The 24,823-nt window shown below is 43.7% G+C and overlaps 1 non-coding gene across 1 annotated transcript; it reads left to right on the top strand.

The window, feature by feature from the left end:
* Window positions 1–2,525: 2,525 nt before the first annotated feature.
* On the top strand, window positions 2,526–2,654 carry LOC116908391. Its single transcript, XR_004388936.1, has one exon. It is a non-coding gene; the product is annotated as a small nucleolar RNA SNORA17 (small nucleolar RNA).
* The last annotated feature ends 22,169 nt before the right edge of the window (window positions 2,655–24,823 follow it).

Here is a 24,823-nt window from a genome sequence, read left to right as displayed (position 1 = left end):
TAAGATTCACCATGTCCATTTAATGCTCCAAAATAATACATAGTGTGGGTCACACCTCATCCCTCAGAGCTTCCTGCATTCGCTTGCTGAGTGAATGCATTCATTCACTGAGTGATAGGTGTTCTCCTCGTCTTCTCAATGGAGACTTCAGAAAGAGAGAAAGAGAGAAGGCCAGGGGCACATGTTTTCTAAGGGTTTATTTTGGTCCAAGACTTTACCAGTATTTTCCAATTTAATTCTTCCAATGACCTCAGGAGAAAGTACATTTCATACCAGTCTCATAAATGAAAAAACTGAGCCCAGAGCCGTCAGCTCTCCTGTTCAAGGCCACACAGCAGATGACACACAAACATGACGTTCTGAGTCCTGTGCTTGTCCCACTAAGCCAAATGCCAGCCCATACTGAGGAACAGCAACTTTGGAGAATCAAATGTTGCCTTTGCAAAAGCCAGACCTGCAGGTGCCAGAGCTGGTGACAAAGGCTGGTTTCCCTATCTAGCACCTTGGACTAAAGCCATAACCCCCAAACACACCAGATACAAACTACATCCCCTACCCCCATTAAATAACTAGTTTCAAAAATTAAAACTTTGTGTTAAAAAATGTAAGCCAGGAAATGACGAAGAGCCAGCAGGAGAGCAATTGTGTGAAAATATACACTTAGAAACTAGGTCAAACACATCTCCTCTCCCAGAAGAGTGACACCAGAAAACGGTCTCAGGACCTTAGTAGACCCTCATGTCCTGGAGACATTGCGACACAGGGACTCAGAACAATGTGGAACCTTGGGTCACTTATCTCGTCACTGCCCAAAGATGCCCACGGCTCCTTACAGGATATCTGGATTTACGGACTAGTGGAGGAGAGAGATAAAATTAAATGGACTCATTAAGTTCATAGCTGCACTTGCTGTGAGATCTATAAGGAGATACATCTGAAGCCATGAGTGACATCTGCAGAGGAACACGAGATATTCACAGACTCTTGAGAGACTAGTGGGTCTAAGCCTTTAGAGGCCTCCATCAGCCTACATAAACTAGGTCACAATGATCAGGAAGGACCTTTGCCTCCTTTTCTCCTCTACATTTCTTCCCTGGAGGTGCTCACTCCACACTGCTCCTGTATTTCCTCCAGGGCAGTCTGTCAAGTCGTCACCCAAAGGCACAACAGAGAGTGTGCGGTGCAGGTGTGGGAACCTCCCACCTGCACGTGGACTGAATCACCCAAGGCTACGTTGCTCACCTGCTGAAAATGGCTGCAAGACCTTAGCCCATGGGAAAGTAATGTGTGTGGCTCTTGACATGACCCATGAGCAGCACGGAGCTCCTGCCACAGTTCTTGCTGTGTAGAATTTTGCAGTCCCTGGCTCATGCATGCATTCACAGGACTGAGCTAGACATGGGGGGTATGGATAGTGAAACTCATCACAGAGAAGCAGTCTGCTCTCTGGAAAATGTGGCTATTTATCTGCAGTACAGGTGATGGACAGCCATGAGCTGCCTCTGACAAGACTTGAGACGCTGGAAAGCCTGCATTGTGCATTTTCCTTTTGTGAATAAGTGATAAAGTAATGCTTCATTTTATACAAATACATCACTGTGTCACTTGGGAGGAGAGCACTTTGGTTCTAAAATGCTCTCCGTGCACACTCTTTCCCGACAGCTGCTAGAACGCAACCATCAAAGCCTACTTCTAACACATTTTGACCCAAACACAACTTGAAGCAGATTCTCTCGCTCGCAGGAGCCTCCCACTCAGGAAATGTGTTCGATGTGGAGCAGGAACAGAATTCTCATTGGCAAGACCTCCGGTGAGGGACTTCACAGATGGGTGGTCTGTGTGTGTGTTTGTGTCCAGCATTTGTGGACCAGTTTTTGCTGCCAGATTTTTCTCAGCTCGTTTAGTAAATATTGTGTCTGGATGGATGAAGGAGCAAGCATTCCCAAGTGAGCCTCTCTGGGTTCGATAAAGAAGAGACACCTCTGGCAAGAAAAATAAATGTAAGGTAACAGTTTCCAAACTCTGTGCTGGCTGGAGGGAGGAAGCAGGCTCAGCCTGCACCCTCAGCCCACTGGGAATGCAATCTGTGCTTCTGCCATGGGGACCTCTGGAGGATTTGGCTCTGTCTTAACCCAAGACAGATGGCCAGGAATGTATTCTCTTGACATAAATGCTCCCTGGGGAGAGATAACAGACTAGCCTGGGGGTGTTTGCCTCCTGAGTGAGAGACATCGAATGAGGAGAGAGCCCAAGGATGTACCCACTCAGAACTGTGCCATTTATACATTGTGTGACTATAGAATTTACATTTTTGTATGAAAAACACATCTCAAATTACACCTTGTTTTTTAGATAAAAATCAAGGCCTTCAGAACAACCATAAGGTTGTTCATCTCTGTTAAGTCTTAGTTTGACGAATACAGCAGAAGAATAAAACTTGGGGAGGAAAGGGGACGTAATGAAGGAGACAAGGATGCAGCAAAGCCCTCAGCTCTCTTCAGTTCCTTTATGGATTCAACTGACTACCTGCCCCTAGAGGTATTGTAGATGTGGCTGCTGTGTCATATTGCGTCAGTAGGTGGCAGAGTAGAGAAAGACTATGTCTGCACTCTGTTCTGACCTGTGGACATATGAATGATTAGTAGCCTAACATCCCCTGAAAAAAATAAAAAATAAAAACCTGATACAACCACCAGTCCAGCACCAGGGGCCATGGACAGAGAGCTAGCAAGAGACGCCCACCAGTCCAGCTCCGGCAGGTCCCTATGGCTCCCAAGATGGGGAGCAATAGGAGACTAGAAGAATTCCTCTTCCCTACGTCTACCACCTGGCACTGGGGGCTCCTGGTGGTGAATGAGCCTGAGAGAGATGACCCTTGTATGGGCCACTTGGGTAGCCAGGCCAGGCAAGGGGAAAACCTGAGACAACCACGTCAGGCATCATGCAGGCCTGGAGGGGGCAGACAGACCATGTCTGAGATGACCCCTGCCCTACTCCATAATGTACAAGCAGGGCATAGAACTCTTGAAACCACTCCTGAGGCCACCCCATACACCCAGAGACCCCAGAAGCCTCTAAGAGGTGCAAGTAATTAGTGGAGAAATGGAAGAGAAAGAGAAGGGTACGGGCACAATGAAGAGAGGCAGAACTAGACACCTGAGGGTAGTGAGGAACAGCCTAATTTAAGTAGCTAGCAATGCCGCATGGGACCACAGTGGGATCCTGGTCTAAGCTACCACCCTGGGACACATTTAGGTCACTAGGCCTGAAGTGGTAGGGATCTGTTACTACTAAAGGCCAGACAGATGTTTCTGGTTGGTGCCGCCTCCCGAGGGCATACTAATGTCTGAAAGCAGTGCAGAACTGGATCAGCTCCTCACATGGTCATCACAGGAGAGCTAGTCCTGGGGCCATAAGAGCAGGAGAGATGACCCTGAAGCCTAGCCAGCTGCAGTACTCAGGGCACATTGCAGGAGTTGCGGGTGAGCCCCCTCCCCAGGATAGAAGCCTGGGAGACCTGGTCCTACTACTTGTCTTCCATGCTCTGTCATAGACAAGGGAAAAATACCCCCCCTCTTTTCCCTCCCCCCCTCCCTCCTCTACACCTGCAACAGGCTGGAGACCTGGCTCTGGGGTCATGAAAGCAGGAGTGTTGGCCCTGCCCCTCACCAGCTACAGCACTCAGGAGAGCAGGCCCTGCACCTCACCTGGGCAGCACAGAAGAGCTAAACCTGGTTGGGGGTTGGAGGGTCATGGGCAAGCTGATTCCAAAGGTGTGAGCATGAGAGAGCTGGCCACAACTTGTCTGCCCTGCAGTGACATGAATGAGGAAGAGATCCCCTCCCTTTTGCCCTCACCAAGGTTTTGGGCAGGAGAGTTGGCCCCAAGGGAGTCATGAAAGCAGGAGAGCTTGTCTTGTCCCTTACCTGCTGCAGCATTTGGGCAGCACCTGAGTTCCTGCACCTCATCTGGGCAGCACAGTAGAACTGATCATGAGAGCATGATGCAGATAAGCTGGCCCTGAGGGTATGACTGTGGGCGAGCCAGCCCTGCCTCTTTCTGCTATGTGGTGGCATGAATGCTTACTCCTCTCCCTCATCCCTTGTCATCTATGGCATGGCAGAGAGCTGGTCCTGGGGTTATGAGAGTGGGAGAACCAGCCATGTCCCTCATGGGCTGCAACACTCAGAAGAACTGGTCCTGTACCTCATGTGGGCAGCAGGGTAAACCTAGCCTTGGTAGAGCAGGGCTGGTGAGCCAGTCCTGTGGGCATAAAAGCAGGAGAGACAGTGGGATGCACAACCCAGATACCTCTAAGGCCCCGATCCACCCCTACATCTTCCTCCTTCATGAATTGCTAGAGTACATTAAGTGGCCTACAGATCCAAAACTACAGGATCTCCACGGCACAGGGCAACAACAGGCTATCCAAGGGGAACCCCAGTGAGGTTCCAGTATCAACAGAGTAGCAGAAGCCAGAGGCCTCATACCAGACCAACAAGTTATCGAAATGAACATTTATAAAAAAGAAGTGTGGACAAAAAGGTATGCTGTGGAACACACCGTGACACTATAGCTTCCACGACAAGTTTTTTGTCTCTGTTGGTGGGTGTTTACAAGGGTTGGGAGGTAAGTGGGATTTGGGTACATGATGTGAAATTGGTAAAGAGCCAATAAAAGTTTAAAAATAATAAATTCATTTGGCTGTAAAATAAAGTTACGACTCAGAAATGGTAGAAAACACTCTAAGGCTTCATCAGTTTAAGGATGATAGGACACAGAGAGAGAGAGAGAGAGAGAGAGAGAGAGAGGGGGGGGGGAGGGGAGGGGGAGAGACAGGCAGACAGACAGACAGACAGAGGGAGAGGGATATGGAGAGAGGAAGGGAGAACAAAGAGATAGAGAAGATGTTTTTCTAAATTAACCACTCTCAAAAATCCTTAGTTAAAAACTACATGATTGTTATATAACTGAAGTGATCGTTCAAAATTATCACAAACAGCTATGCATGTGTGAGAGCAAGACAGAAGCAGAGAGGCAGACAGACAGCAAGAATGACTAATTAAAACCTAGTTATTCAAAACAGGAGCCCACACACCTAAGAGTGTTGTTTGAATTCTTTAGATATCATTATCAAAATCTTTGAGAGATTGTTCACCAGCTAAAGAGACCACAATGATTCTCCAGAACTCAATAGAACATTTGACAAAGAGAATGAATAGATAATTCACAGAAGGAACCTGAGAGACCACAAAGCACATACAATATTCTCAAAGACATTGATAATTTTACAAATGCAAATTTAGCGTCACAGGTCCATGAGCTTGGGACAACGCAGAGACAGAGGAGAGACAATGTTGGCGAGGCCCAGAGACCCTTGTGCACTTCTGATGAGAACAAAGTCGAAGACAATGGCTCCAGACATCCAGGAATTCCTTCTTGACAACCCCTAGAGAAACTTTCACCTGTTCGTGAATGAATGACGTAATGTGAAATGCTATGTCAAGGAGTCTGGGCAGATAGATACTCATGTATAGAGTGGGTTATGCAGTATAGGTGAGTGAGGAGATGCTAGACTGACACAGATTGGCAGCTCTACCTGTCCTGCGGTCTTCTTTTTCAAGACTCAGGTAGTCATCTTTCCAGCTCCCAGGAATGTCCAACTGGCTTCTCTCTATTTTGGCCTGATTCCTTCTGTTCTTCCCAGTGTTTAATTCTGAGGAGATGACCAGCAAACTCTCTCCATGCCCATCTCCACCTCAGAGTCTGGTCAAGAAAAGCCCAACATAAGACACAGTCACATGGGAAAATCATGTACACATATTTACAAAGGAAAGAAAATTAAGTGATAGAAGGACCTCTAACCCACTGGTGTTAATATAAATTAATAGGTACACATGAAACTATACATGTTCTGAAGATGTATACATAGAAAAGACAATATCAATACACACAGAAAGAAAAAGAAAGAAAGAAAGAAAGAAAGAAAGAAAGAAAGAAAGAAAGAAAGAAAGAAAGAAAAGAAGGAAGGAAGGAAGGAAGGAAGGAAGGAAGGAAGGAAGGAAAGAAAGAAAGAAAGAAAGAAAGAAAGAAAGAAAGAAAGAAAGAAAGAAAGAAAGAAAGAAAGAAAGAACACTGTATAGGCAAGGGATGCCAGGCAAGTGAGAATGGGTCCTTTAAGAGAGAACACTTGTGGAAATGGAACATGAATCAAGAGTTTCAGCCAATAAATCCTGTTGCAACCAAGATGGAAACTGGTATAAATTTTAGTTAACGAAACAGACAGCAGGTAGTTCAGGACACAGAACTGTGTGCAGAGACAGCTAGGGTTTCCACAACCTTTATGTTAACATTATTAACATATTTTTTTTAAAAAAGCAAGCACTGCAATTCATTTGCTTCTAGAAGGATCTAGAGCCTCACTCAGCCCATGAGCCTCTGTTTACAGCATAGCATTCAGCTCTCAGACTGGTAGTCCTGAGTCACAGTATCCTCCAGTCCGTCCTGCATGACTCATCAGAGCGGGTACAATAGCTGCTTTGCACTTCTGTTTCTGTGACTGCTTTACATTTAACAGAATTGGTCTGGAACTTGTATAATTCTGATATTTCTTTAGCAAAACTATGGACTAGAGTGATTTGGCTCCATGCCTCTAAATGTCAAACACAAGCAGCATTTGCTATTAACAAAAGAAGCAAGTCTGTTAGAGACTTAAATCAGCTGGGTGACTGTGGAAGCTGGATCTTCACCAAAACTCCTTCCCTCCTCTTTCTTGCAAGCTTTTGTCACCGAAAGGCTACCATTTACATGTAGCACACGGGTGCTCTAGACTGTGAAAAGTCTGTGGGAAAGAGGCCAACCATTCCTGAAACTGACCTGACAGGAGAAAAGGTAGTCTAGGAGACACTTATATCTCCACCCCTCCTGCTTTCAGGCTGTTAATACAATGAACCCCAAAGACTTAAAATTTCCCTGGAAATGCCATGCTGTGAGGGAAGAAAAGGAAGAAACCCTCATGCAAACGAGGGGGGACGTATCTTCCAGGAAGAGATTTCATAGGGTCTTGACAGCCAATGAAACCAAAACCTTGGTTTTGAAGGCAAGGTAACCTTGGACAAAGGAGACCTGAGATGATGATGATGGAGCTGTGATGGGGGAGGGGCACACAGTGGCCATGGCCACTAAGTTATAAATATCCTTGCCCTCCATTTAAACTCCATGTCAGCACCCCAAAGATACAGTGGTCACTGGGGCCCATTGTTTGTTCTTCTTCCTAATGTCATACTCAACAAACCTCCATCCACCCCTCCCATGGTTTTAATTACCATGCTGGGAGCCAGTGACCTTGCTTAGTTTGTTGGAACTGCTAGAGCACAAGCTTTCATCCTGAAATCTCCACTACCACTCTCAGATCTGCCTTCGGAAGCTTCCTGTCAACCATGCAGCTCGTGGCCTGGGAACTGTCAGTGAGCAAGAGATGGAGGTTCTTGTAGGAGAGCCACCTGGCTACGGATTTCATGCAATCAAGACCCAAAAGAATCAAGGCAGATTCTTCAGGACTAAACAGAGAAAGGCAACAATTTATAGTCTGGGGAACCGTGGCACACTGGGATGACATTGCAGTGTTTCCTTGCATGGGTCTGTTTGCATCGGCCTGCTTCCCCCTGCCAAATTACTGAAGAGTCCTCATTTTATGAAAAATATAAATAATCATGTGTCACCTATGGAAGATGACCACACTGAATCTCAGATGAGTCCAGCATATTCTCTTTATAGGGGAAAAGAACAGGAGATCAACTGGAAATCACTAACATTTGAGTAAAGTTAAATCACTCTAACATTTGAATGGAATAGTTTAATAATTCTTTCAGAATTTCAGACAATATGTTTGGTCACATTCACCCCCCTCTTCCCAAAACTCCTCCCAGATTTACCTCCACCTCCCTAGCTCCCACCCCAGCTCCATGTCGACTTTATTTGTTAACAAAACACAAAGTCCAGATTGTGTTGTTCATATACTTCTGGGAATGGGGCCAAATGGAACACAGTTGACCTGCCAGGAGCCATGTCCTTAAAAAACAATGACTCTTCCTTCCCCCAAATCATCAGGTATTTGTAGGTCCTCAGTTAGGAATCAGGGCTCATGACTCTTTCCTGTTCTACTCTAGAATATTGACTACCTTGAGCTTCTATGCAGGCAACTACAACTGCAAGCTCACGAGTGTAGAGTCTTGTCATGTCTAGAAAATACTGTTAAGGTCTACACACACACACACACACACACACACACACACACACACACACACACACACACACACACACACACGGCCTCTGGCTTAATGATCTTTTTTCTTCCTCTTTCATTGTGGTCCCTGAGCCTTGGTCATGGAGGATGCTAGCAATATCCCATATGTGGCTGATCACTCCACTGGCATTTATTCCTTGTGCTATGCCAGTTTTGAGTCTCTGCCTCCCCCACTGTCCACTGCATAAAGAAACTTACTTGATGCGGTCTGACAGCTCTGCTTATTTATGGGTGTAGAGGCACAAATTTAAAAGGCAATCTGATACTATGTCAGATTAGCAAACTATAGTAGTAGATTCTTCCCTGGAGTTTGTAAGCTCCCATGCACGGGTTCTTGGCCAGATTAACAGTGGAGTGGGCTTTGAATATAATTCTCAGAAGTTGTTGGTTACCCCCCATATCATCCATGCCACTATTGCATCCATGGACCCTCTTGCCATTATGGTCAGTATTGTAGGTGACAGAGTTCACAGCTAGGTAAAATGGTGACCTCTCCCCACCCCACGCAGCCGACCAGCACTTTCTGAATCTGTGAGAACAAGCACAGCATGGGGAAAGGTTTATGGCAAATGCAAATTTGATTTCTTCATGTCCTGTGACCAAAGTAAAATCGTTTTAAATATTACTTATATACTTGTGTGTATGTACATTTGTAACTATATAAAGAAGTTTATTCTGCTAACTACCTGTTCACTGTATGCTCTATTTTCAATTCCCATAGCTACTTTTGCTGCTGTCTGCTTAACTCAGCTTTGCCCAGTAAGAGGAAGCCTGTGGGAAAAAAGTATTCATTCCTGAGTTAGAGAGCAAAGCTTTGTTTAAGAGTAGTTTTTACCATCTCTTTCTTCTTCATTCCTGTGGGGTAGCATGGATGAAGTTTCAAGACCACCGACCACTTTGTAACCACAAAGGCACCATGTCTGAAGCAGAGTCACCCTAGACCGAGAGTAACAAACTAGGCAGGTGTGAACTGGTATCACGCTGTTTTCTGGATCTTCACTGCCTAACCCGTGCTCCCACCTCCTCCCACTGCTCAGCAAATGTTAGTTGGTTGTCACTGACACCTTGGATTCTTGAGACATTAGTTTTTCTGTAGAGACTTAGATTTCTTCCATATTTTGATAATCCTGTGAACTTAGCAGTGCACTAAAGTGTATATACATCCTACAGAACAACTACATTTTTAGTTTTAGAATGATGCTCGGAGATTATAAATGGAGAGAGAAATAGGTTATAGGTCAAGTTTCTCTTGAATTTCCAATATAAAATATATAACTAAATGTCAAACCCTACTTTAAACAAATATTTCTCAAAAATGCCTTTTTAAAAGTCTGCTTGAGACATGACCAGGAGGGAAATGACATAACACATGTTTTTTAAAAACCATAAGTGATGAGTCTTACCAATTCTAGCAACTTTTCAGTCCCAAGAAACTACATGCTGCTAGGATTAAGCTGTGCTTTAATTATTCATCATAATCTCTTCATAAGGGAGTAACTGACGTGCTACAAAAAATGGCAACACTTTAAAAATCATACTAAGGCAGAATAATAGGAATCTAAGAAAATTATAATAATATTAAAATTTCTTCCATAGATAAGAAAATGTTTTCAAGTTGGAGAAAAAGTATTCCTTTCTATCATGCCTGTGAAATGTGACCTGGGGGTGGGGGGGAGGGAGAGAGGGAGAGAGAGAGAGAGAGAGAGAGAGAGAGAGAACATAGAGCTATCCCAAGGGGAAAAATATCTTATATATGAGCTTTATTTTCTCTAAATCAGTAATTTCAAATTATAAAAGTTTTTATTGAATGCTTTTAATTCAAAAGAAATAAAAATTGTATCATATAGTAAAAGTAGGAAATTTAACAATTTATAGTCTAATAATTTCATTATAAAATTTAATGAGAAAATGATAAATTTTGTTGAAATTCAGTCCTTTATGAGTGACCATGTTTTCTCTTTGTGTACAGTTAGTACCAGAAGAAAGGCTAGAAGTGTATTATGGCGTATTTTAATTATCCCAAGATGGGGATTTATAGCAAATGCAAAGTAGCTCTTTATGGCTATGATTTTTCTTATTTTCATATAAAAACAACAATAGAAATGGTCTAGTTATTCTTAATTACACTGATATTGGAAAATACATAACATCTCAAAAAACTAGTTTAAAAAATAAATTGCATCTGATAAAACCAGACATTGGGAAGTCATATAGGTGCATCTCCTTTTCACTTTGTTCAGACAATCTTAAGGAAACCATTTTAGTAACACCTGTTGACATGAATTGTAAGGCATCTTCTTACTAATTTGCAGATGTTTTCTCGCCTTCTAAATTCACTTTTAGGAATCTGGATTCATATAATATGGAATGTGACAGAGGCATGGGTTTGTCATATACAGGCATGCAAATTCCATGCAGTCAGATGTGACTGCATGGCTAGCCATGGGTCCAAGGAATTGTTGTTGTCTTAGCTCTCAGCCTCCAGGATGGTCTTTGGGGTAGGAGGTAAGAAGGTGCAGAATCAATGACACAGACTCCGGGAGCCAGGTGAGGAGCAGAAGCAGACTCAGTTATTGTGGATGCAGGGAGTGCCTTTATACCCTCCACCCATGTCCTGTTTGTCCATAACTGCTTGTCCTGAATAATTGGCACCAGCCAATTGGCTGCCCGGTCACATGCTCTGTCATTCCTGGATGTCAGTCAGGTACCAGGGTTAGTAAATGTAGAAGTGCTTGCTGCTTGCTGTGCATACGTGGCCATTGCAGCCACTAGTCAGAAAGTACTGACTCACTCCTCCCACAAATAGTGTCTAAGTGTTCTTCCCAGGCAAATCGTTTTATGGCTTCAGAGCCAGGACGTGACAGAGAATCAACCCCAGTCTTTCCTGGAAATGGAAGCCAAGGCAAATGTTCGGATGACAAAGATTTCAAGAAGGTAGACTTCAGCCTGGATCCTTAAGTAAACGTGTAAGGCACATCTTTGGCAGCAACCAATGGTTGATGCGAACAATAAGAAACTTTTCTTGTATTGAGTTATGCAACTGTAGTCTGGTTAATTTATTGAGATAATGATCATATATCTTTATATAAATAGAATTCAACATAAACTAACTAAAATAAGAGTTGATATTGTAAATACACATGTATAGTCTTAAGCTACTTCTCAGTTATAGGTCATAGAGACACAGTTATCAGAAAACACCAGTAAAATCTGCAGTTTATATTTAAATGTGTTCTATATTCATCGCATAGAATTCCCACATGCCTCCAGTACTCAGCCCTGTATTTTTGCTTTTCCTTAGGTCACTCAGAGGGGGAAAAATGACAGGAAATAGAAGTAATTTTTCCTTCTAAATCATCAGTACAATAATCTCATAATGACAACATGGAAAACCATCTCCAACTATAAAACTTAAGCATCTTTGGACCATTTGGGTTTCCTTTGAAAACTCTCTGATCATATCCTGGTGTAAAAGCATGTTCATATGCAGGAGAGAGAGAGAGAGAGAGAGAGAGAGAGAGAGAGAGAGAGAGAGAGAGAGAAGAAGAAGAAGAAGAAGAAGAAGAAGAAGAAGAATGGAGGAGGAGGAGGAGGAGGAGGAGGAGGAGGAGGAGGGGAGAGAGAGAGAGAGAGAGAGAAGAAGGAAGGAAGGAAGGAAGGAAGGAAGGAAGGAAGGAAGGAAGGAAGGAAGGAAGGAAGAAGAAAACTGGGGAGGAATCTTTTTCCAGCATTCAGTCCAAGCACCCCTTTCTCACCCCTCCTGTGTACCCCTCCTCTTCTGTTCCTTTGGAGTGGTGCATGACAGTGTTTTGTATCCTGGTCCCAGATCTTGCATGCCACACTCTTTCCTTTGGAGAGCTCATTCTCTCCGACAGACTCCTCACTGTGGGAGCAGCTCTGTGAGGGGTGGACATTTTCACTTAGATGACCTATAAGAACCTCAAAATCTCAAGCAGCTAATGGCTTTCCCCCAACCCCTTCCCTTCCCTCCCTCCATTTATCTCTCTCTCTCCTTTCCTCCTTCCCCCAATACCTTATATCCATGCCTTCTCTTCTGCTGTGGAAGCTGATGCCAGCTCTCTAGAGGCCTCTACTGGGTATAGACAGAAACCTGACTTACATTGCAGAAAGAATTTCAGGATGAATGGGTATCAATCAAAGTCGGTGTTTATGAAAGAAGGCATGTTATGGAGCTAGAATGAGAGAAAGGCTACCTCAACAAAAGTTATAAATGTGGCTTTGTGTCTTTTGATGTTACACTGATCTCAGGATGAACTTAATAACTAAGTTGGAGGATTAAGGCCTCCTCAGTGTCATGATATTCACAAAAGTACAGATAATGAATGATATACATACATATGCATGTACATACATTGCATGTGCATATACATATATTAATGACTGGTCTGCAGTATCATATTTATATATATGTGGATATATGTATGCACACATATCATACACACACATATATATACATATATACATTTACATGTACATGTACATGTACATACACACATATGTACATAGTAGAGTGAGACTATGCACTCACACTACCAAGCAAGGCACCACATGCAAAGAGAGACAGAGTGGAATCCACAGGCTCAACACAGGAAATTTTTCAAACTCACGGCCACTCTCCCATTTATGTGACACATTTCCCTAAAAGTACATGATGAGTAAAACTTTTCTCAACTACCAACCATGTGAAACATCTTTATGGGTTCTACAAACGTCCTGGTCACCTTTCTGTCCTCCTCAGAAAACAGAATTGTAAAATCCTTATCATGAGCAGACCATCAAGCATGTGGTGAAAGAAATTTACTTGTGTCCGAAGCTCAGATATGGCGTTATTTCTCTAATTCTTCAGTGCTAAGAAGGTACAGGATGAGAGAGTTTCTCCTTCCCTCATTCTATAATTTTGCTTTTGTCAATATTTATATTCATGATCTTGTACTGTTATGAGTAAAGGGGACAAAATATCCAAATCCACTGCCAGATGTGTGAGAAGTCAGGGTTTCACATTTCTGTCTCATCTCAGCCCTGCGACTGCTAGAGTTATCTTGTTCAGTGAAGGAAAGGGTGTGGGAACCAACCTGTGGTCATTGTGCCTCTGCTGTGCCTCTGTAATTGAGAAACCTTTCTTATTCCAAAAGCTGTGCCCCCTCACACTGCCAGATCTGCCCCAAAGTCCTACCAACTCAACCGCCAGACTTGAAAACCAACCTGAACTCTGTGATGAGCGTCCTGGGGACTTGGGCTCCATTTTTCACTGTTGCTGCTTGTTTTGTTTCAGTTTTAGGGCTTGGGCTCATTGTTGTTGCTGTTGTTTGTTTTGTTTTGTTTAAAGATGTTTTTGGTCCACAACAAAATTAGGTAGAAGTCACAAATTTCAGTATTCCTCGGTATAGTGGTACATGTTTACAATGTATGAGCCCATGTTGACCCCGTGTCATCACTTGGCATCTCTGGTTTATCTTAAGGTTCACATTTTTACTAAGAAGTAGTAATTGTTTACATTAATGCAGTTTAGTGAACTACATCCACACATGAGTGAGCATACAATGTCAAATCCAAGCTCCCTTTATCTATAACACCCAAACACACTTCCCAATCCCTAGCAATTACTACTTTATTTCAGATTAACTTAGTTTCTATTAGTAGAGCATGCAGTGAGTACTGTCTTTATGTGCTTGGCTTATTTCACTTAGCGCCGTGGTTTCCAGTTATATCTACTCTGCTGCGAATGGCAGAATTTCACTTTTCTTTGTGGCTGAACAATATTCCTTGATGTATATGTTCTATACTTACTTTATCCAATCATCTAATGGCTCTACATTGGTTAAGTTGGTTCTATGCTTTGTTATATATCCTATGGATTTGAACAAATGTGTAATTACATGCATTCATCATTATATAATCATGCATTTTCACTACACTAAAAATTCTCTATTCTTGCAGTTTATCTTTCTCCTCTTGCTAAGCCATTGGCAAGAGCAGATCTTTTGTATTCTTGCCATGGTTTTTACCTTTTCTATAAAGTCTCACAGCTGGAACCAAATGGCTCGAGACTTTCCTGATGGACGACTTCTCTTCCTCGTGTGCACTTATGTTTCCTCCATAGTTTGTCATGGTTTTCTAGCTTATTTCACTTTAACAGTAGATAAAAGGCACAGTCTTGGGGTGCCACAGTTTACCCACTAGCTTACTGAGAAGTGTGTTGGTTGCTTTCTGCCCTGGTTAATTATGAATAAAACTGCTCCAATCATCTATGTGTAGGTTTTTGCAGGGACAGTTACTAATTCCTTTAGGCAAAAACCACAGAGACAATGATTGAGTCATTTGATAAGACTTCTTAGTTTCATAAGACGCTGCTAAAACTTTCAGTGTAACCAGCCCAGCAGAGAGAATGCCTCAAAGGGACACAAATACACTTGGGAGAAAGGATTCTCAAATGAAGGGTGCTTGGAAAACACTATCTCCGTGGTGCTGGATAAAACTGGATCCTTGTCTTTTGCCTTCTACAAAAGTCAACTCACCAAAGATCAAAACATAAATTCAAGACATGAAACTACTAGAAGAAATACCTCAACCTTGAGACAAGTGACGATTTTCTACATTAACCAAGAGAACTATAGGCAATGACGTTTCAACAAACTAGAAAGATGCATATAACCAAAGAAACAAGGCACAGAACAACCAAAAAGAAAAAAATAATCAAGAGATCAGAGCTGGACAGTTAACAGTACCTCCTTGCAGAGGACCCCAAGTTCTGATCCCAGCCCCCACATCAAGCAGCTCAAACCTCTTGGAATTCGAGCTGTAAGGAGTCCAAAGCTATCTTCTGGAGTCTGCAGTAAAATCTGCACTCACGTGTGCATGTACCTACACTAGTACACATGCATATTAATGTAATCTAAGACGAAAATAAATAAATAAGGAATGATCAATAAAATGTAATATATTTATGTTCATATACCTACGGGTATAATTTAAGTTATAAAATGAGGATGTCACCTCTGTGATTGGAAGGGACAGTTTAGGCAAGGTCACAGAAATGAGTAGTCCCTGGAATAGGAGTCCCATGCTGCCTGTCACCCTTCTGGGGTCCTGGGATAGCTAGTGCTTCCTAACAAGGATGGGCCACATTAATTCACTCTGATCTTAATTCCCCTGCTTCAGCGCTTTCATAATTGTTAAAGTGGTTTTCTCCTCAGCACACATGATGGAGTTGAACTTGCCTCAAAAGCTGCCTTCCAGCGGCCCCCTGCCCAACTCCATAACTGCTCTGAAACTTCAATTCTGCAGCAGTCTGTCCCTACCAAGCGCTGAGAGGCCATGTCTAGAAGCAGACCCGCCCCATATGGATCACACCCACAGCAGTGCAGTAAAGGATGTGTGTCCAGTGTGCAGTTTTGGGGGATATGTGGCAGGTTATAGGCTGAAGCACCTCTGCAGGGGTTTCTTGCTCTGATGAGCAGCTAGGGCATAGCCCTGCCTGGGGGCCTTATTTCATGGTTACCTTCTCAACATCCTTCCAGAGTCCTTCAAGGGCAACCCTATTTTACAGAAGTACATATTGAGACTCAGATGAACTGAATGATTTGCTCAAGGCAGAACAGTTGGTAAAGTCCAGATAGACAGGCAGGAAGAACTTGTGTTGGACACTGTTCTCTTAATTATGAAATGACAGTGATAATGACAACCATGATTGATCACTCAGTTATTTGGGGGCCAAAGCTTGTGCTAGACCATGGGACACATGGTCTTTCTTCAAAGAGCTCTTGCAAGGGTGGGCATGTATTAAATCCTGAGCTTTGAGCGGGGGAATTTGTAACACATCAAAAAGCAAACACAATGTGTATTAGCAGTTGGGTGGGGTGGGGAAGGGACATGGACAGGTTTCGGAAATAGAAGCCAATTAGGAGTAAAAGTAGGTATCTTTGCTTCTTCCAATAATTTATTGCTGAAATCCTTCATGGTCCATGCAAAATAGGACTAGTCTTGAGAAAAGACAAACAGGGCAGGAGGAGGCCCAATCCAGTCATCATACTTCTGGGGCATTGCTGCTCCAAGGCTAAAGAATCTTTGAGCAAGAAACTGGAAGTTCAGAGACCTACGGAGACTGAAGCCAGCTCATAGATTAGAAGCTGGATTTGAACATAGATATGTACAACCAAGTCAATGGCCTCTCCAGCACCCAACTCTGCCTTTCTTTAAGGTAGTCATCATCTGACTGAGAGACCACCTTATGACCTGGAAGCAGAGAACCCCACAATGCTTACATTTTTCAGCTCTGACTCCCTGCCCCCTCCCTCCCTCTTCTTCCTCCTACCCAACCGCAGCTGGTTCACTGTACCAGACCCATGATTCATTGCCACTGGTGTCCAAGCCTGATCTCAGCTCTCTGGGGACCATGTTTGAGGAGCTCAGTAACTCAGGGCCTCCACTCTAAATTCCTATTAAGCACTCTAGATTTAATAGCTGCTATTAATACAAATTATGCTTCATTAAGCATGAAGCTAAGGAGAACTGCGCTCGAAGGCTCCAGTTCAATACCAGGCTGAAGGACAAACAGAACAGCTATTTTTAATCCTGGCAATGTCAGTGGGGAGAGAGCAGCCTGCCACTGTGTGTGCCTGTCACCGCTGTTGCAAATTGAGTTTTTCACAACCTCAAGTAAACATCCCTTGTTTTTAGCTCACTGCGTGTGATGGAGGTAAACATTTCACGCCCTTGAGGGGATGGTGGCTTCCACAACTTTTCCCTTCATGATTATTTTTTCCTGTAGAAAGTGAGGAGGTACAGGGCGGGAGAACCTACCAGCAGGTGTCCTCACAGAGCTTGCTGCTAGGAATCTCCCTGAAGCTTGCTGCCCAACTTAATGGATTCTCTAGCTCCTCCCAGCTTGGGGAATTAGCCATCTGTGGTGGTTTGAATGAGACTATCCCCCTAGGCTCATTTGTTTGAATACCTGGTCCCAGCAGGTAGGACCATGTGGGGAGGATTGGGAGATGTCACCTTACTGGAGAGATGGTTCTGAGAGTCAACCTTGAAGTTTCAGACCACTTGGGCCATTCCCAGAGTGTTTGCTCTCCATTTCTCAGTGGTTGCCTCTGGATGTGAGCTCTCAACTGCTGCTTCGGCGCCATGTCTGCTTGCCTGCTGCCATGCTCTGCCCCATGATGGTCATGGAAGCTGACCTTCTGAATCCATAAACCCCGAACACACTCTTCTGTAAGTTGCTGCCGTCATGATGTCTCATCACAGCAATAGAAAACTAAGATATCATCCTGGCCAGTGCCCTCTCTGCTACGTATAGACTGTGTCATGTCCAAAGTTGTCTCAGGAGGTGAAAATCACCAGAGTAGCACTCTACAGGAACAGAAGGCAGAAATCATTTCCTTGGAAAAAGCCAAGTAGGGGTATTATGGGCCTTGTGGCCTCTGCAATGACTATTTGGCTGCCACTGATACACAAAACTAGTTGTAGACTGCAGACAAAATAGCGTGTCTAGTTACATTTTAATAAAACTTTATTTACAAAAAGTGAGTGCAGGCCACGTTTGCCCTGTAAGTCATACTTCTCACTTCTGATTCAAATTTTCTGAGTTAATTCAGACATTTTTATAGTGAGTATGCCAGTCTTTGCTGAACATCCTTAAGATATATCTGCCCTCTTGCATTCTGCTACATGTTAAATACGATGCAAAGCATCATTTTCATCTGTTCTAATATCTTAGAAAGCCTGCATAGCAAAGAATTCTGTGGATGTGTGTCCCAGCCTGTGTTGGGTTATACATTTGTTGGTCTTTACTCCAACACCATTTTGAGAAGCATCTTTATTTAACTCTGAGTACAATTGAGGGGGAAGAGGCTTAAAATGACATGGTTGGCCTGCTTTCTTCCCTGAGTATAAGACAGAAGAACGTGTGAGTATGTGAGAAGCAGGATTTGTATGTCGACCAACAAAAAGGCATTTCAAAAACAGAATACTTGAATAGGAAGCCAGAGTGGGACAGGAGATTTCTAGACCAGATGCAAACCCAGTTCAGAGTCTACAAGGCAATAAAATAGTAACTGGGGAAGAAGGGGTTACTTGCTATTAAACAGAACCACAAACGGGCATGTAACTTTACAGTATCTGGGCTCTACCTCCTCATAAACAGCAAGGTCAGACACAGGTCATCCTCTCAGATAATTAATCCTCCATCAATGCCATTCCCAATTAATAGGACAGCTGCATATGTATTTACCAGAAGTAATTTTTCTTCACAGTCCTCTAAGGGCTACAGAATTATCATAGAGAATGACCTGGAAGATGCAGAGGGAAGTGAGTTCTTGGGAATGTCTTTGAAACTGCAGGCCTGTTAACTAGACCGCTGATGAGGCCACGCAGTGTGAGTGAGCCAACACTCACTGCGCCCTACCACCTCGGGTAATCTGCCATCCCGGAAGGTTCTGCTCACTCTTCCAGTGTGGTCGCTTTTACACTGGCTTAGGCGGAGAGCAATTGTAGCACCCATAGCTCTGTTGGCCTCCCTCCCTGGCCTTCAGACCACCAGAGATTTGAGCAGGTCCAACTGGGCCAAGGCAGGAAGTGATGAGATCACACTAGCCTTACTCTGCCTAACAAGAAGATACAAGAGCAAAACAAAATCAGGAAAACGAAAAACCTTCATACATACATACATACATACATACATGCATGCATATATGCACACAGACACACACACACACACACACACACACACACACCTCAAAATCACAAATACTTTCATGAATCTTAATACCACCTCATCTTCATGATACCTTCCAGAAAGAATTCACACCTAAACTTGGCTGGTGACACAGCCCAAGTTAAATGCAATTACAGACTCCTGGGACATGGCTATAGGAGTCAGACACAGATAATAGGGAGGGGGTGGCAGGAAGGAGGTCTGGGGGAGGGCTATACAAAATATGAGAAGGCCGTCTTAACCTCTTAGGGGTTAGTGTCAGCAGGAAGTCTTAAGTTCCTTTTACTCAAAAGACTAGAGAAAAGTGTTTTCCAATTTCATTGCAAAGGACCAGAGAGAAACATTCTGGGCCAAAAGCCACAGGATTGCTGCTGTAACTACCAGGCTTAGCAAGAATGTAGCAATAGAGAATATGCACACACACACACACACACACACACACACACACACACACACACACACGAGTGTGGCTAGGTGGACAGGAACAGGCATCGTGCTGTATAAAACCCACCACCCACATTTGCCCATCCTTACTGTAGGCTATAGCAGTCTCCCTAAACCAACATAGCTAAGACCTCACTCCCTATTGCTTATTTAGCTCCTAAAGACTCTTCCTACACCCCATTGTACTTATAGCCTTAAAGCTAAGTAAACTGTTGGTTTACTTTTGCCAACATCTGCTGTGAGCTTCATCACTTACAGGCAATTAGCACAACAGCCTCCTCCATTTGGCAGCGACTGAGAAGCTACACACGATAATAGCTCCCTCAAGTGGGCAAGGGACATGTGGAGGCTGAGAGACAATGTGTTGCTTCAGCAGATGACGGTGCCTCGGTGGCTCTGAGCTTAAGTTGCTGAAAGGAGAGAACTATCTCTAGCAGAAGGATGTGGGCCACACATGGTATAGGGAGGGGTAAACGAGGCATGTTCCAGTCTGAGGTACTCATGAACAGAGCTTGGGGCCTGAGAGAGTCCTTGATCAGACCCGAACCTCACTGACAGCCTGACAGGAATATAAAGGTGGACATGGGCAGAGGCTGGGATGGGGCTAAGTAGTCAGAAGCAGCAGAGTTATAAACTGAAAAAGTAGCCATGGGATGGTGGACATGATGTGGAATGGTGGACATGATGTAGGATGAAGCACCTCTGCAGATATGACATAGGATGTTAGACATGACGTGGATGGGGGGTATAACATGGGGTGGGGGACATGACATGGGATGGTGGACATGGCATGGGATGGGAGACATGACATGGGATGGTGGACATGACATGGGATGATGGACATGGCATGGGATGGTGGACATGGCATGGGATGGTGGACATGGCATGGGATGGTGGACATGACATGGGATGGTGGACATGACATGGGATGATGGACATGGCATGGGATGGTGGACATGGCATGGGATGGTGGACATGGCATGGGATGGGGGACATGATGTGGGATGGGGGACATAATCTGGCAGCCGCAACTGTCAGAGCCCCAAACTTTTGACTTGAACAGAAGTTAATAAAAGCTGGGGAGTCAAAACCCAGGCCATGCCAGCTGAAGTAACAGCATCTGAAGCCACCCTCCAGTTTCCTTAAGGGAAACATCCTTAGTAAATGCATGGAACATTTTCTCTTTGGAAAAGAGAATGATTGTTAAACAAAAGATTGTGAAATACAGTGCTTGAGATGGGAATTAAATTCTTGGAAAATTGGCTAGTGAATAAATAGCATATTTTTTCCTTTAAAGGGTAGAAAAATGAAGTAAATATGACAGTTTTGAAAGAAGGCTTTGAAACCCCACCATTTCTATTCCAAACCTGACCTGGTCAACTGAGGAAAGCTAGCAGTGAGCAAAGAGTTGCGGTTGCTTGTCATGGCGTCTGACAAAGTATAACACCCATGGGAGAGAAGTAGAAAAGATTTTCTTGTCTGCCCCCACTGCCTGCCTCACATTGCGTGCCTGTGGATGTTTACCACCTGTCAATCAGGAAGGCTCTATGGGAGCGAGGTGTGACCATTCCATACCCACTACTTTCAAGTATTGAACCACATTTCAGTCAACTAATTTAACAATGGCCCAGACTAAATATGGTTATGCTCCTCAGATGTCATCGATGGCTGAGGCGAAGCTTAAGAAGCAAGTTTTGGCTCTGGTGGTTGATTGTGAAGTACATATGGCAGGTCTGGCTGGGCTTCCGAATCCGCCAGGGCAATCGCCCACCAAGCAGTAAAGACCTGAGCGTGCAGGAGTCTGCTCTGAGGTGAATATGGGACTGACTGAGAGTGTTTATCGGCACCTTGTTCTGAGCTCCACCTTTGCTTCCCCTGACTGTGCAGGCTGGGGAAGATGGCTGTCATCCTCTTAGCACTCGGGAGACACTCTCTAAGCCATGTGACTCCCTTTGTCACCTTGAGTTGTCTGAGTTGCCTTATTACCTGACTTGTATTCATAATTTATACCAGGAACGGAATTCTGATCAAGATCACATCGTAAGCACTTTTGAAGTTCCATTTGACTCCGATCTGAGCACAGAACAATGATACTGTCTATGTAGGCGAACTGTATAGGAAAATGGTCATTGTAGCAGGGCCAAGCTCAAGATGGCTGTGTCTGTGGAACAGAAGTGATAGACAGATGTAGATTAGTGAGCAGGCTGAAACTCCTGTCCTGACAAACTCTCTGTTGACTTCTGTGAATTTTATTCTGGCTTCATAGTTAGGGAGTAGTTAAAAACTTGTTGAGGGACTCATGTCTCTAGGAGAGTGTCTTTTTAAATTTTATTTATTGCTTTTGCTATTTTATTGCACAGCATGACATATGCGTAGAGGTCAGAGGAAATCGGTGGAGTTGGTTCTCTCTGTTCATGTGGGTTCTGGGGATCAAGCTCAGGCCATCAAGTTCACATGGCAAGCGCTTCCGCTCACTGAAGCATCTCACCTGTCCAAAAGATTTTCTTCCAGAAGATGAAGTAGTTGAGGGGAGTTCCCATTTTCTGCTTATGTCTTTCTTCTTCCCCGGGATGTTTCCAGGCAATAACAAGTTTTGCAGCTATACAGGAAAAGGACAGGTGCTGGCATGGTGTCTGTCATTCATTGACTCCACCGTGAGTTCTGGGACATCAGCCTCTCAGTTCTAAATAAACAGACACCAGGTCAGTGAGATAGCTCACCATGGCCCAGTGAGCACTTGACACCAGGCCTAAAGAGTTCAATCCCCAGGACCCACATGACAGAAGAAGAGAAGTGACTCCCACAGGTTGGGCTCTGGCCACCACATGCATATTATCACACACACACACACACACACACACACACACACACACACACACACACACACACACACAAACACACATACACACACACGCACACACACACGCACACGCACACACACGCATACACACACATACACACACACATACACGCACACATACATACACACACACGCAGAATGCACATGTAAATGAATAAATATAATAAAGTTTGAAATAAAGACGTGCCATTGTGGGTTTTCTACTTGTTGGATTTCCTCTTACATAAAGTCAAATTTTCTTCACTGCAGTGCGTGTTTGACCCTGCTTTCAAATTCATGCGATGGGCAGGTGAGGCAGCTTCTCCCTCATAAAATAACCCTGAGCGCCAACATGTGAGGGATGTGTTACAATGAAAGACAGAAAACAGAACCAAACATGAATGCATGCCAGATCAAACTAAAATTACAAACAAGTTGAGAGAAATTTGAAAGAAACATGGCCAGGATCCTCAGAGAGAATATCAACCAAAATGACAGTAGGCCATGAAAACCCAAATAGAAATATTAAAAATGAAACACATAGATGTTAAATAAATAAGCTCAATGGGGAACGTTGACTCCACCGGACACAGAATGGAATGGACTCGGAAGAAATGACCCAGAAAATGACTATAAAATTATAGTGATGAAAATAAGAGGAAGAGAGGGAAGAGATATGGGAAGTAACGAGGAGTGGTGTCTGAAGATATGAACATAGAACGCTTTCCGGGATTTAAGACTTGAACTTTTGGGTTAAAGCTTGCTCTGAGCATAGGACTCAATCAACACACATCTAAACTCAACGTGTCAAAGGGAGAAGGGAAAGAGGAAAACCTTAGAAATCTCCAGACAACAGCAAAAAGCTCCACTAACAAAGTAAGACATGACAATGAGAGGGCCCCGCAGTGTGGCTGAGCATCTCTCTCATCCCTGAGCTGGCCTCAGGGTGTATCTGAGCTGACTCCACGATGCAGCTGAGTACCTCTCCCATCCCTGAGCCAGCCCCTTCCTTCCTCTAACTTCTGCACCCTGTTCTAGCTAGTGACTTCTCAAATACCGATTCCATCTGCAGTGTTCTATGTCTGTCCTCGCCCTACTCTACATTTTCTTCAATATTCAAAACTCATTCTTTTCATCCTGAAGTTTATATTCACACACTCTGTTGCTCATTTCCATCTCAGCCATCCACTCTCCAAAAAAAAACCGCCAACTTCCATTTGTACTTTTATTATTTTCACAGAAAGGGTTAGTGTTACCTTTCAAATCTGCATTCCGTAGACAAGTGGGGTTGGAGATGTTGATTAGCAACCATTAGCATATAGAAACAACGCCAGAATTCCTAAAATTCCACACTGCAGAGTCTCACTTAAACTAAAGTCAGATGGTTTATAAGAGATTCCAAGTGGCAAAAACAAAAATAGAAATGCATTCAGTGTTATTTGTGGTTCACATAAGGTAGAACCGCACTCCTGGTATTTGGAGGCATTGCTTCTCCACATGGTGTCGAGGGGAACAGGATCCTGGTACAGGCTCTCTCTTGGTCCTGCACTTGGTACCATTTCTACAGCATTAAAGCAGAATGGTGGGTAGGGGAACCCAGTTTCCTGGTGCCCTGTTACAGGATTTAAAGGCTGAGGGTGGCTCTACTGTGTACTTTTTCTACCAGGGAGGCAGCTGTTGACCAACAATGACAATGAACCAAATGTGTTCCTTTTACGGTATTTAATCATGCACTGCACTTCATATTCAATGTGGTCTAGGTAGATCCCTGAAGGCATTCTTTTTATCTCTATCATTGTCTTCTTTGTCTATTTTGAGCATTTTAAAAGACATCTCTGCCAATTCCTCTAAGGACATATCTATTTGATTTGACTAAAAAAAAAAAAAAAGTGGAAATATTTAAGAAAATAAGACGGAAAAGTGATACCTCAAATGGAGAAATTACAGAGCACCAGAAGTGTCTTATTTAGTAATTTTATACATAAATATTTAAGCATATGTGTCATTAGATGAGACGTGTACAAAAGACATTTGATTAAACATTCTATAAATGTGACAGCAGCTTTAAAATTTGCTTGGCTTTTCTATGAATACCAATTCTAAGAGGCAGATTTGGATCAACGACGTTATCAGAAAGACTAAATTGCCTCCTAATTCTCTCTGTAAACAGTGGCATTACAGAACTGTTGGCATGGAAAGGGAATTAGAAGCCTGAATTATAAAGTTTAGGGAGAAAAGCTTGTCCAGGAAGCTCTCCTGTCTCTTAGATGAGGTTACTGAAGGCAAGAATAGCTGTTCCACATTTTAGCACTTGAGAAACTGGTCAGGGCTGGAAGCTGCATCTCCAGTCCCCCAACTGATCTCTCAGAGCTACCTAAGGCTACCCTCAGGGACACAGCTTGGACTCTGAGCACAGGTGGAAGAATACAGATCTAGCACTCCGCTGAACGACATAGCCCTGTGCCTTCTTATGTGTTCGCTTTTCCCAGTGTAAACTCCT

This window comes from Rattus rattus, chromosome 8, assembly GCF_011064425.1.
Source record: "Rattus rattus isolate New Zealand chromosome 8, Rrattus_CSIRO_v1, whole genome shotgun sequence".
Lineage (NCBI taxonomy): Eukaryota > Metazoa > Chordata > Mammalia > Rodentia > Muridae > Rattus > Rattus rattus.
Note: the sequence above shows the minus strand (reverse complement) of the source record. Positions and strands in the feature narration are given on the sequence as shown.